The 13081-nt window shown below is 51.5% G+C and overlaps 1 long non-coding RNA gene and 1 other non-coding gene across 4 annotated transcripts; both read right to left on the bottom strand.

The window, feature by feature from the left end:
• Positions 1-518: 518 nt before the first annotated feature.
• Positions 519-5265, bottom strand: LOC128351699 (uncharacterized). Of its 3 annotated transcripts, XR_008319982.1 has the most exons (4): positions 5202-5245; positions 4236-4294; positions 1954-2112; positions 519-1507 (listed from the first exon to the last, which is right to left on the bottom strand). It is a non-coding gene; the product is annotated as an uncharacterized LOC128351699 (long non-coding RNA). The 3 variants fall into 3 exon arrangements; XR_008319983.1 differs by lacking the exon at positions 4236-4294 and having other exon boundaries at positions 5202-5265; XR_008319984.1 differs by lacking the exons at positions 4236-4294; positions 5202-5245 and adding an exon at positions 3362-3485.
• Positions 3117-3212, bottom strand: LOC128352685 (Z30 small nucleolar RNA). The gene has a single exon (XR_008320580.1). It is a non-coding gene; the product is annotated as a Z30 small nucleolar RNA (small nucleolar RNA).
• Positions 5266-13081: the final 7816 nt, after the last annotated feature.

Raw genomic sequence — 13081 nt, 5'->3', positions numbered from 1 at the left:
TCCCAATTCATTCAAAAAGGTGGGGACTGTTTCTCCCCCTGCCCCCCCCCCTGCACCTTGCAGGCAATAGGGAAAGAGAACTTGGTGAGCTATTTCCCAAGCTCTCAAAATATCCCTCCGCGATCTCTGTCGTTTTCCAACGAAAAATAACGGGGGAGCCATTTCCCACTGGTCCCAGCAGACGGGGGTGCTTTTTCTTGGTGCTAGGAGGGCCGTTTAAGAGAAGGAGCCCTCTCTTAAGGGGGAAAGCGCTGGGAAAGACGACGACGGAGATTTATATACAACGATGTATATTTATATACCACTTTTCAACCCAAGTTCCCAAAGTGGTTTACATAGGTATAAATAAATCAAGAGGGTCCCCTGTCCCGAAAGGGCTCACAATCTAAAAAGCGAATATAAGACAGACCCCAGCAACAGCCACTGGAGGGATGCTGTGCTGGGGTCGGAGAGGGCCAGTTGCTCTCCCCCTGTAAAATAAAGAGAATTGCCACTCTTAAAAGGTGCCTCTTGGCTCAGTTAGCAGGGGCCTTTCCCAGCACTCCCAAGAGGTTGCAGGGGCTTAAGAGGGCTCCGTTTCCCTTAAAGGAGCCCAGGCGCTGGGCAAAGCGTAACACGGCATGGGGTCAGGCAGGGTCCCCTCTAACGGAAAATCCCAGATGTTGTTGACCACAACTCCCAGCATCCTCAGCCAAAGCCCACTGCAGCTAGGGATTCTGGGAGCTGTAGTCAGCGTCATCTGGGATTCCCTCTGACAGAGAACCTAGCTTTGACCCAAGCATCACACAGGCCCAACAGGCAATTCGCCAGGGGGAGCGCTCTTTGGGCTGATGGGGACAGCCACTGGCCCCCAGACCTCCCAACGAAGAAGTCTGACGCAGCTGAAGGAGCAATGTGTCTGCAGAGGGTTCGACTGCAGGTGCATGCTGTGATTGCGTGGAGGGATCTCCGGAGCCTGTCCTGGGCCCAGTGCAAGCACTTCCATGGAGCTCTGCAAGCAGTTTATGGACATCCGAAGAGCCCTGCTGCCGGATCAGGCCCAAGGAGGAGGCCCATCTAGTCCAGCATCCTGATTCACACAGTGGCCCACCAGAGGCCTCGAGGAAGCCCACAGGCAAGAGCTGGAAGGGGCAGGCCCTCCCTCCTGCGGCTGCTGCCCTGCAACTGGGATTCGGAGGCATCTTCCCTCTATTGATTGAATTCCGATACCGCCTAATATAGAATTCTCTAGGTAGTGTACAAATGAAAACAGGACACAAAGTATATCACTTAAAATTCACAAAGCAGATAAAAATCACAATAGAGAAAAATACATTCTTAGCTATCTATTTTATCTATTAAAACATATTATTTATCTAAGAGAAGAAGAAGACGACCAGCAGCAAGGTGGGTGGACTCGATGAGGACAGCCATGAATGCAGCACCAGGAGACCTTAAAAGCCAAGTTGATCATCCTGGAGAGACTCTCTCTGTGTGGTTGCTCAGAATCGACACCGACTTGACGGCACTTAATCAATCAATCAATCAAAAACACATTAAGATTTAAATTTCAATTAAAAGCCTGGGAAAATAGGAATTTCCTTTGCAAATATCCCTTTGCAAGTACATAAAGGAATTTCCTTTGCAGACCCCTGCTAACTTGGTGAAGAGGCACCTTTTAATGTGGTGATTCTTTTATTTAGCAGGGGGAGAGCAACTGGCCCTACCCGCCCCCAGCACAGCATCCCTCCAGTGACTGTTGCTGGTGTCTGTCTTATGTTTCTTTTTAGATTGTGAGCCCTTTGGGGACAGGGAGCCATCTTCTTTATTTGTTATTTCTCTGTGCAAAGCGCCCTGAGCCATTTTTGGAAGGGCGGTCTAGAAATCGAATACATACATAAATAAATGTAACTCCCCCAGAGCAAAAGGAGACACTTCTGAGCTGCTTTTCTACACATAAGGCATAGCACACACCTTTGGGCGCCCACAGTGAGGCTAGGCTTTTTAAGCACTGGTGGGTTAGTGGTACGGGACGTCGAGGAGGAATCATGCAAACCGCTAAGACTGCTCAGCATTCTAGGTTACCGAGTCGTTGTATGGTTTCACGCGTCAACGTTTGCAGAAAACCCTCACCTGTTAAAAGAAAGAAAGGAAAGGAAAGAGAGATCGTGGTTACTAATCACAAAGGAAGGCCAGCCCGGTTTTTACACAATGCACGTCTCGGTGAGCTCAAAGCTCCTTTGCAGCTCTGGAATTAGGAGGCGGCCTCAGACAGATCCTGGGTCCATCGCGCTCAGGATTGTCTGCCTTGGCTGGCAGCAGCTTCTCCAAGGTTGCAAGCAGGGGTCTTTCGCAGGGATTGCGCCTGGGACCTTCTGCGTGCAAAACAAATGCTCCATCCCGAAAGGTGGCAGGCATTAGTATCCCATCCAGGCCCTGAGCACAGAGAGTCCTGCTTAGCTTCAATCAGGTGGTGTTTCATAGCTCCTTCCCTCACACAGACAAGGAAATCTGATGGAGATTTAATGACGGGAGGAGAGCTGGTCTTGTGGGAGCCAGCATGAGTGGTCCCCTTTGCTAAGCAGGGTCTGCCTTGGTTGACACTTGGATGGGAGACTACATGTGAGCACTGAAAGAGATTCCCCTTCGGGAATGGGGCCAGAACTCTGGGAAGAGCCCCTTCCTGCTTGTATGCAGGAAGGTGCCAAGTTCCCTCCCTGGCTGGGAGAGACTCCTGCCGGCCATCTTAGAGAAGCCGCTGCCAGTCTGGGTAGACAATCCTGAGCTAGATGGACCCAGGGTCTGACTCGGTATAGGGCAGCTTCTTCTATTCCTAAAAGTCTATTCAGCAACAACTCCATTTTCTCCTTCCCCTTCCCCTCCCTTTCCTTTTCTCACTCCCCTGCCCCATCGCACAGGATGCCCACCCCTCCCCAGATAAATGTCCAAACAAACAGCAAAAGATTCCTGGACAGGTGCCTGTATGGTGAGCCCTTCGGCCCTGGCAGTCATTTTACCCCAAACTAGCAGCAGTCCAGCCTCAACCCCCAAGGGGTCAGCGGCAACCAGCCCTCCGCGGCCAGTGGGCAATCCAGGCGCTCCCCATCCCCGGAGCAGAGAGGGCCCCCTGCACCAACCGGCTCGGAGAGAAGATGACCTGATCACGTCCTGGTCAGAGTCCCAACCGCAGTCGGGGCAATACCAGGCCAGACTAGACTTCGCTCATCATGGCCGATCCCACAGGCGGGTCTCGCACACACACCCCAGCCGTTGTTCGCCCCACGGCAATGCAGCCAAACCTTCTTTCCTTCTTTCCAGCTTGACTTGAAAATGGGGTGACTCGAGAGAGAGAATCCATGCTGGACATGGCCGTGGCCAATACCCGGAAGTTTTCCACACGGGGCTTGCCTTCTATCTCGCATCTCTGGGACGGAGGGGGGGTGTTCATATATCGGCCAGTTTTACCCCGACGTTGATTCTCACGCTAGAGTGTAACCTGATTTATATCTGGTGCGGGGGATTCGCTTTTTGTGTCAGGTGTTGGAGGTAACTTTGAGTTTTCAGCAAGGCCTTGCAGAAAACTTGTGGTAAAGCCTGCTGTGTGGAGAACCTCTGGGGGCGGGAGGGAGGGAGAGAGAGAGAGAGCTACACCAGTTTCCCCAATTTTTGCAGTGGGGAAAAAAATGTTAAAAGATGCAAAACAACACAGCATTCATAAAACCAGGGGTTCCCAGGGTTGATAAAATCTGATGGGTTTTTTGTTTGTTTGTTTGTTTGTTTTAAACCCTTCAAAACCAGGTTTTTAATCAATTAAATTGGATTTTAATTCTTTTTTAATCATTAAAAAAAGCACCTAGGTCAAAGAGATGATCAGGAATATTAATCATAACTTCTCGTTATATTTGATGAACATGTTAGCAGCAGTATATGGGAATGAGAGATAAGAGACTGGATCAGTCCTACTCTGCAGGTGGTGTGCATGCAGCACACACAAACCAGTGCTGGATCAATGAATACAGAGAGAATTGGGGTGGATGTAGTAGATCTGGGAGAGGAGGAGGAGGAGTCTGGATATAAAAGCAGGAGGAAGGGGAGGGGTAGAAAGTGAAACCGAAAGTGAACAGACCACACCCAAGCCAAACAGGGGAAACTTTTTCTGAGTGTATCTTCCACTGTAGAAGGGAAACACCCATCATGGCAGGAGGGAATCAAGAGACCCCATTTGGGAAAACAATATTGTAATGACGTTTCTGTACCTGTAATACGAGAGTGCAAAATGCACACCGTGCAACAATGAAATGAAAGGCCTGGTTGCCTGAAAGAAACAGCATTCATTTTATTTAACACTTCTGTTCTGCTCTTCCTCCAAGGAGCCCAGAGTACATAGTTCAGTTTCTCCTCCCCACAACCCTGTGAAGTAGCTTAGGCTGAGAGAGAAGTGACTGGCCTAGAGTCACCCAGCTAGTCTCATGGCTGAATGGGGATTTGAACAATGGGGATTTGAACTCAGGTCTCCCCGGTCCTAGTCCAGCACTCTCACCATTACACCACGCTGGTACTCTGAACATCACACACAGGGGACATGAGAAGTGTGTACCTACCTTCTGAAAATGAAACCCCCTTGGCTGGAGACATGGAAGCTGCCACATACGGAGTCAGACCCTTGGTCCATCTATCTCAGGATTGCCTACCCAGACTGGCAGCGGCTTCTCCAAGATTGCAGGCAGGAATGTCTCTCAGCCTGTCTTGCAGATGGAACCTTCATGCATGCAAGCAGGCAGGCAGGCAGGCAGGCAGGTGCTCTCCCCAGAGCGGATTCCCCATCTCCTAAGGGGAACATCTGACAGTGCTCACACATGTGGTCTCCCATTCAAATACAAACCAGGGTGGACCCTGCTTAGCAAAGGGGCCCATTCGTGTACCCTGGGGTTTGAGCTCACTTGGCATCCCCAGGCAGGGCTAAGAGCGACTGTAACCTTGGAGAAGCTGCTGCCAGTCTGTGAGGACAACACTGAGCTAGATGGACCAAGGGTCTGACTCGGTAGAGAGCAGCTTCCTATGCAGTTATTTTGCTTTGCATTATTTTTAATGCATTTACATTTAACAATAATAATAATAATTCCTTGACCCTTCCCCCATGCATCAACACTGGGTATCTCCTCTTTTTTAAAGGCACGCTTGTTTTCCTCGCTTTCTCTCCACCCTTTTCCGCACAAACTTACCTCTTGGCTCAAAGAAGCTCCGCGCACCGCCCTCTCGGCTTCCGCCCTCTCTCCGCTCTCAGCCAATCGCAGCTCCGGAGGCCTGGTCACGTGGTGAACAAGAACAGCCAATGGCCGCCCCCGGTGCCTCGGCCGCGTGTGGAACTTTCACTCTCATGTTTGCCTGGGATCTAGAGGAATAAGGCAGGAGCGCGCTACGCCCGAAACACTCCCGGCTCCCAATCGAACGCTGGCCACTGGCCAGATCGTGCAGAGTACGGAGCAAGTCCAGTTGGGGGAATCCGTTTTACCCGGCCTGATCCATCCCTGCCTGTGCATGGAGGGCGTTGCCCGTGGCCACGATCCCGTGGAAGCCGGAAATGTCGCTGCAAAGCCAGTAGCTCTTTTGCCAACTCATTCTTGGACTGTGCGCGCTGGACAGAGAGAGGTGGGCAAACTCAGGCCGATCCCTGCTGGCCCAGGGTTGAGCGGCTGGGGGCTGCCTCCAGGCTGTGCTGCTTGCCACACACACACAAATGAGCAGAAGCGTGTCATCCTGTGGAGTTTTCTCGTTGTAAAATGAAGGTGGCAGGCAAGAACGCAGTAGGTGAGCATACAGGGGTCTCATGCAGATGATGCAGTAGCTATTAATAATTATACTTCTATTAAAGATCATCACTCTGCAGTGTGACAGCAGTTGCTGGAAACATCTGTCTTGGCTTTATTTCTTGTGGCTTGGCTTGATCTAAAGACCTGGGAAATTCCTGGGGATGTGACGGGGTGGGGGTGGGAGGAAGGAGAAACCACCAATTTTGGAATTATTGGCAGGAGAATATGGCAGAGGAGGTTGGAAGAGGCAGGTGGTGGGGAAAGAAGAGCTCTCTTGTGGAGGGACGGTGAAGGTCCTGAATTTTGTGGGGTGAAACGTGTCTTTCTTTACAAATGGGTCCATCTCAGCCACGGAAACTTGTAGGAGTGTCTTAATCCAGGGGTGCATAACTCAAATGCCCCAGTGGGCTGAAACCAGCCGTGACTTGGCCTGTGGGGGCCGAGGCCAAAATTAAAACAACAAAAGCATTTAAATGTGCAGCTCTTAGTCTTCTTAACACATTTCCTATAATTAGAAGTGACTTCAGTCCGACTGGAATAATTCTAGAGCAAGGTTTGACAAATCCCAGGCGCCAGGCATCCAGGGCGCCTAGAAATTTAACCGTGGTGCCTCGTTTAGGATATCCAGAGAGAGACTCATTCAATAAAACCGTGATTGGTCCCAGGAGGCCCTGTTTCTGTTCCAGTGCTTGCAAAGGGCATAAAGGGAAGCCAAGCTCCTCTCCCCTCCGCAATGTCCATCACTAAGTCTGGTCATTTGGGCTGGCTCCTAAATCTTTGGGCTGGCTCCTAGATCCAGAGAAAATTAGTCAAGACCTGCTTTGCTCCCCCTTCCCCCTGATTGTCCCCCAGTTTCTTCTTCTGTGTGCAACGCTTTCTGTTCTTGATAAATTCCGTATATTCAGCAGTATCTTCAGTCTGGTTTTGGAAAGGGTCCTTGTGGAACTATTTGGGAGAGGCTTTCCAAGGTCACTGCAAAGTTGCAGTTCTTAGAATCACCCGGGTTCTGCGGACTGTAGCTGTACAGCATCAGGAAATAGGAATACGACAAATATTGATACCCCGCTTCTCAAGAAAAGTCCCCCAAGTGGTTTGCATCAATATAAATACATGATTAAAATGGGTCCCTGTCCCCAAAGGGCTCACAGTCTAAGATGGACACCAGCAACAGCCTTCAGTGGGTGGCAGCCATTGAAGTGACATTGCGGTAATTCCAGGCAATGTGCATGAAATCCCAGAAGCGGAGAGTCTTAGAAAAAGCTGGGCGGGTCTGGCAATATAAGCAGGTGAGTCATTTACCGTAAGATGTGAAGAGAGTGGATAGAGAGACTGTTCTCCCTCTCTCACAACACTAGAACCAGGGATCATGCCATGAAATGGAAGGTGGGGAAATTTAGGAAGGACCTTTTCACGCACTGCAGAATCAACCTGTGGAATTCTGTGCCACTGGATGTGGTGAGGACCACTAGCTTGGGTGGCTTTAAGAGTGGCTTAGACCAATTCACAGAGGACAGCTCTATCAAGGGCTACTAGTCTGGTGGCTGTGGGCCACCTCCAGCCTCAGAGGTAGGCAAGGTGCCTCTGAATACTCCTTGCAGGGGAGCAACATGGCAGGAGAGAAGGCATGGCCCCCCCTCTTGCCTGTGGGCTTCTCAGAGGCCCCTGGTAGGAGGAGGCTGGGCTAAATTGGCCTTGCGCCTGATCCAGCAGGGTTGTTGCTATGTTCGTAGGAGAACCTTTAGCTCCTCAAGCACCCTCTGCTTTCACAATATTTCTTCTCTTTGGCTTTCCCCACAGCATTGCTCTTGCACCTGACCACATTTCTCTCCCCTCGTAGTGCTGGAAATGTCCAGGAAGATTCAAAAGCCTTTCCGGGGCCAGGCCTGGAGCGTTGAAGAGACCTTGGATCTTCTGGCCATCTGGGGCAAGGAGGTCATCCAGGATCAGCTCGGCAGCTGCCATCCCAATATCGAGGTCATCAAGCACATTGCTGGTAAAATGGCCGAACGGGGCCATCAACGCAATGCTGAGCAGAGCCGGTCAAAGACCAAGTGCTCGAGGCAGCAGTGTAAGAACTCAGACTCTGGGAAAGGCTGCAAGCATGATAAACAGCTGCGCGAGATTCTCAAGAGGGATCCGAGTGCGCCATCCAAACCGGCCGTCACTCCCAGCCTGGAAGCCCAACGCTCACCGATCGCAGAGCCTGGACCACAGGAGCGGTTCACCCCTGCCCGGGTCACCGTCAGCATGGATCTTCCCTCCAGAGCCAAAGGTCTCACGGGGGCTGCTGCTTCAGCTTCCGACTAGGCTTTCTGTCTGTGTGCCCACCTCTGGGCTTCAGCAAACCATCTTAGTTTTCTGACACAGAAAGTCACAGGAACAGCGGAAGCTGCCTTCTGCTGTGTCAGGCCCTTGCTCTGCAGAGCTCTACAGGATTGTCTTCACAGACTGGCAGCGGCTTCTCCTCCAAGGCTGCAGGCAGGCAGGACTCTCTCTCGGCCCTCTCTTGGAGATGCTGCCAAGGAGGGAACTTGGGACCTTCTGCAAACAAGCACGCAGATGCTCTTCCCAAAGGGGCCGCGTCCCCTCAGGGGAATCTCTCCCGGTGCTCACACATGGAGTCTCCCATTCAAAGGCAACCCAGGGTGGACCCTGCTTAGCAAAGGGGACAGCTCATGCTTGCTCCCACAGGTCCAGTTCTCCTCCCTGATTTATGCTCCAGACCTTGAGCTGGACGGGACTACTGGACATGTTGCTCAAGGCACATGCAATGGACTGCCCCCCTCTTTGCTGGCCCCACTGATGGATGGGGGCCAGCATGAGTGAGAGGAGGTCCTCCATCAAGGCCATGCCCCCCCCCCGGCTGGCCCCACCACTGCCTCCTCGGCACGGCTCTCTTTCTGGTCCCTACCAGCCTCATCCACTGAGGCATGCGAAACGGCATGGAGTGTGCCCAGCTGGCTGGGTTATCAACAGTGTTCCCTGTACCGGGGGTTTCCCAGAGGTTGACTACAACTCCCATGATCCCCCAGGGTGAGGGTTCCTTTTGCAGCTGGGGATGCTGGGAGTTGTAGCCAGCCACCTCTGGGATTCCCTGTTCCAAGGAACACTGGGTCCCAGAAGCCTTCCCAGACGGCAGGCTTCACCACGAGTTCGAAGCGGCCCAAAAAACCGGATGCAAAAAGTGGATTTTCTTATCCTGGATATACAGGTGAAACTCGGAAAATGAGAATATTACATGGAACCAAGAAGACAAGGATTGTAGAATAGAACAATACCGGACCTCCGAAAAGTAGACAGTGTTCTGTGCTTGATTGGCCAGCAAACCCGCCTGGCCTGACCCCATAGAGAATCTATGGGGCATTGCCCTAACCTATGAAGCCCGGAACGGCTTAGGCCCTGGGCGTTTAAGAGAACGTCTTCTTGGTCATGGACCCCACCGCCCACTGAAGTCGTCTGGAGAGGTCCGTCTGCAGCTGCCACCGGCTCGTCTGGTGGCCACTCAGGGACGGGCCTTCTTCTCCGTCGCTGCCCCGAGGCTTTGGATCGCGCTCCCTTTGTGAAATCAGAGCCTCCCCGTCTCTGACAACTTTGTAAAAGTCTTTGAAGACACATCTGTCCACCCAGGCTTTGAGCCGGTATTGTTTCGATGGTGTAAATGTTGTTTTTAGAATATTGTTTTAAAATTCTAAATTGTTGTTCCGGATTTCTTGGTTTCGTTTTTAACTAGATGATTGACTTTTGTTTCTATCTTGTTGTAAACCGCCCAGAGACGTAAATTTTGGGCGGTATAAACATATGTCAAATAAAATAAATAATAATGGCTGGGACACCCACAGGCTCTATCCCGGGCGACCGAGGGCAAGGCTACTGTCGCTTGCTCCCGACTGTTCCCAATATACGAACAAAATGCTAGGCAGTCCATCCTAGCGGCCCCATAATTTGCATCATCTTCTTGTTTTGTTCTACCCTATCCTGGTCTTGGACCGTAATAAAGACGCCTTGAGTTTGGTCGGAGAAGGCCGAGGCGAGCGGAGGAGGCCGGCGGGAGACCCACATTCCTCTCTGCAGGGAGCGCCTGTGCTCCCTGGGCTGGCTCTGGAAGCGTTTGTCTCCTTCCACGCGCAGCTTCCGGAGGTCCCGGCGAAAGGCTGCCTAGAAGTCTGGGAGAGAAACAGGGAGTGCATTCGGCAAGGGCCTCTTTGACTGTCCAGGAGGCGTCGGGGTCGAGCTGGGGGGAAGGGGGCCCCTGCCGGGCGCAGAGGACATCCTGGACCACCAACCCGACAGGGCCGTGTGAGAAGACGCGAGCCCCCTCGGCTCTCCACAGAGGGGGCCCGACGCCCCACGTCTCTTCCTTGCAGCAAGGCCAGTTCCAGCAGGAGTCGCTCCGGCCAGCCGGCCGGCGTCTGGCCTTGGACTTCCCTGCCCCTGTCCTGGGTCCAGCCTCTGGCATAGGAGCTCGGAGCTCGGGTCCTTCCCAAAGAGCTGCTCCCTGCGTGCGGGGTTTCTTCAGGCGGACCTCTGTGCAGTGCATCCTTCCCCTCTCGCCCCCCGGCCAGGAGGTCCCCACATCCGACTCTGTGCCCGGCTCCTGCAGGGGTGCCCTGCCTTTGAGCCCACGAGTGCTTCTGGGCATCTGTCTGTGCGCCCTCCATTCTGGAGTCTCTGGAAGGAAGCCCGTAAACCGTGGCTGCAGGCTGTGGCCCCAGTTCCCTGCCTCCAGGGCGGTGGTTGAAGCGAGACAGCAACAGCCTCCCCAGCATCTGGACTGGTCCCCGAGAGAAGCCTGGATCACTCCGGAGCAGAGCAGGACAACTGATGGCCTGTCCGTTGCCAGTCTCAATGGTGTGCCCAAATACCAGGCAGTGGCAGATATACAGCGAGTGTTTCGGGGGGTGAAGGGAAGGGGGGGGCGCCGGTGGTGACCACAAGTGATGGGTTTGGCCAGTGGCCAAGCCAGCATTTGTGGCCCTCGGATGATGTGGCTAGCAGCAGATGTCGTCCTTTCCCAGTGGGGAGCAGACCCGACCCCCCCCCCGAGCCCAAGGTGGGGCCAGTCTACTGGCGCTCCCCCCCCACACATCTCTGCTTGGCCATCCACTCTGGTCTCCTGGAAGTCCAGCAGCAGCAGCAGCAGCAGCATCCACCTTGGGGCAGATTTGTTCTTAAATCGGGCAGACTGGGATCCCCGCGTGGGCGGGGAGGGGGGTATGGAGCCCGTTCCCTGCGTGCCAGTTCCCTAGGTAAACTCTCCGGGCCTCCAGAGGTGCCACTGCAGCCAGGACAGGAGGACAGCCCCACTGCGCCAGGCACCAGGAGGCCTCCTGTTGCCCACAGTGGCCCCCCAGATGCCTCGGGGAAGCCCACGGGCCAGAGAGGAGAGCAGGCCCTCTCATCTCCTGCTGGGGCTCCCTTGCAACTGGGATTCGTAGGCACTCTGCCGCGGAGGCTGGAGGGGGCCTCTAGCCCCCAGACTAGCAGCCACGGTGGTAGCCCTGCCCTCCAACAGTGGGGCTGGTTCTCAGCAGCCAAACAGCACCAGAGCGTGGGAGTCGCTTCCTCCGCGGTTAGAGTGGCCCACATTTCATAGCCAGAATGAGGGGTGTGTGTGTGTTATCATGGATGGATCGGTGATGGAAGGATGTGCTATGGAATCAATGAGGGGGGCAAATGCTGTCCCTCTAGGGTCCAACATCTCATCCCTGAAATGAGGGACATCCTGTGTCATGGGGGGGCAGAGGCATAACTAGGGAAAACAGCGCCCGGGGCAAGCACTGAAATTGCACCCCCCCGCGGCCCCCCCCAGCATACATCTGACTGACACACGTTTCAGAAAACTTTTATTTTAAAAATTTAAAAGATTACAAAAATCACCAAAAATTTCAAAATGCGATAAATAACCAAAAATGCGATAAATAACCAAAAAGGCGATAAATAACTCATTTTTTTAAAAGAACAAACTAGGATTTGTAAAGGAATTTAAAAACCTAACTAATTAACATCTGAAGCATCATTTACTGCTTTTTTTCTGCATAGGCTTTATTTAAAGATATTATTTTACAAATTAAGGAGAATATATATCTCTCATATATCTCTCATGCCAACCTTTAGTTAAAGAAATGAGACCATGCTTTAGCATCATGGGCATGTGGGAACCAATCTGGCAAGGTACTAAAAAGCCCCTGTGAGGTACAAGCATCCTCACTCCTACATAATATACAAGGTACAAATTGTCTTGATGACTAAAAGGTGTTACTCAGCTTCTTATTGGTTTGTTGGTTTTAGTTGTTTGGGGGCAAAAAAAAAAAACCACCCTCTCCTATGTGAATGTATTATTTGTACATTTCTCTGTCTAGATAAACTGTTTGTATAAGCAATATACAGAAAGACGTTCTCTCCTGGCAAAGCAGAAATGTGGCAACATTTTCTCCTTACACAACCTAGTATCATTGAGAAAAAAACACACACACATGAAACCAACACATGCACAAATTATATTGTTCCCACTGTAGTTTGAACCCAGATTATCCTTGTTATCTCTCTCTCCCATCCTGCAAAAAATAGGTATGACGCCTCTAATCACAACACTGTCATAATTTCAAGTATGTTTGTGATGCTAACATGAGCCAAATGGTGAGCAAAATGAGGTAACTTTAAAAAAGAAAAAAAGAAATCCAGCTCCTTAAAATATTGGGACTCAGCTCTCTATTTTGGAGCTGTAATAAGCACTTTTATCAATTTGAAAAACTTAAGAAAAAGCAGGTGAAATGTGCTTTTCAGAAGGGGCCTTGCAGGATGGAATCCATGAAATGCCTGGTGGTAGATTAGCAAGACACATGAACGTATGAGATACAAAAAGCATGTGGCGCCATGTAAATTTGTTTACAAGCAATGAAATTAATTTTACAACTTGTCAGACTGTCAAGGGTATAGAAACCCCCAAAAGAGGCTCTCAATTTTTAATGTAATAGTTGTATGGCTGTATTGCACGTATCCTCCCCTTAACTTCGTAGAGCATTGATTGAACAAATGACAGATCCACATTTGCATGTGTACAGACTCATCCTCTATCCACACATCTTCGGATGCAGCCTACAAAACTGTGTCTTTGCAGACCTGCATTACAGACCATGCAATGCACATATTTGCCTTTGGACACCTGACAACCTGCTTGCAATTGTTCTCCCAGTACTCAAGCCCTACCACCAATCCTCTCTACAGTTTCAGCCCTGCCTTACCCATCTTCTCATGTCAAGCTATCTCTAATCAGTTCTTAACAGAAATGCGGG

This window comes from Hemicordylus capensis, chromosome 3 (genome assembly GCF_027244095.1).
Source record: "Hemicordylus capensis ecotype Gifberg chromosome 3, rHemCap1.1.pri, whole genome shotgun sequence".
In the NCBI taxonomy this organism is placed as follows: domain Eukaryota; kingdom Metazoa; phylum Chordata; class Lepidosauria; order Squamata; family Cordylidae; genus Hemicordylus; species Hemicordylus capensis.
Note: the sequence above shows the minus strand (reverse complement) of the source record. Positions and strands in the feature narration are given on the sequence as shown.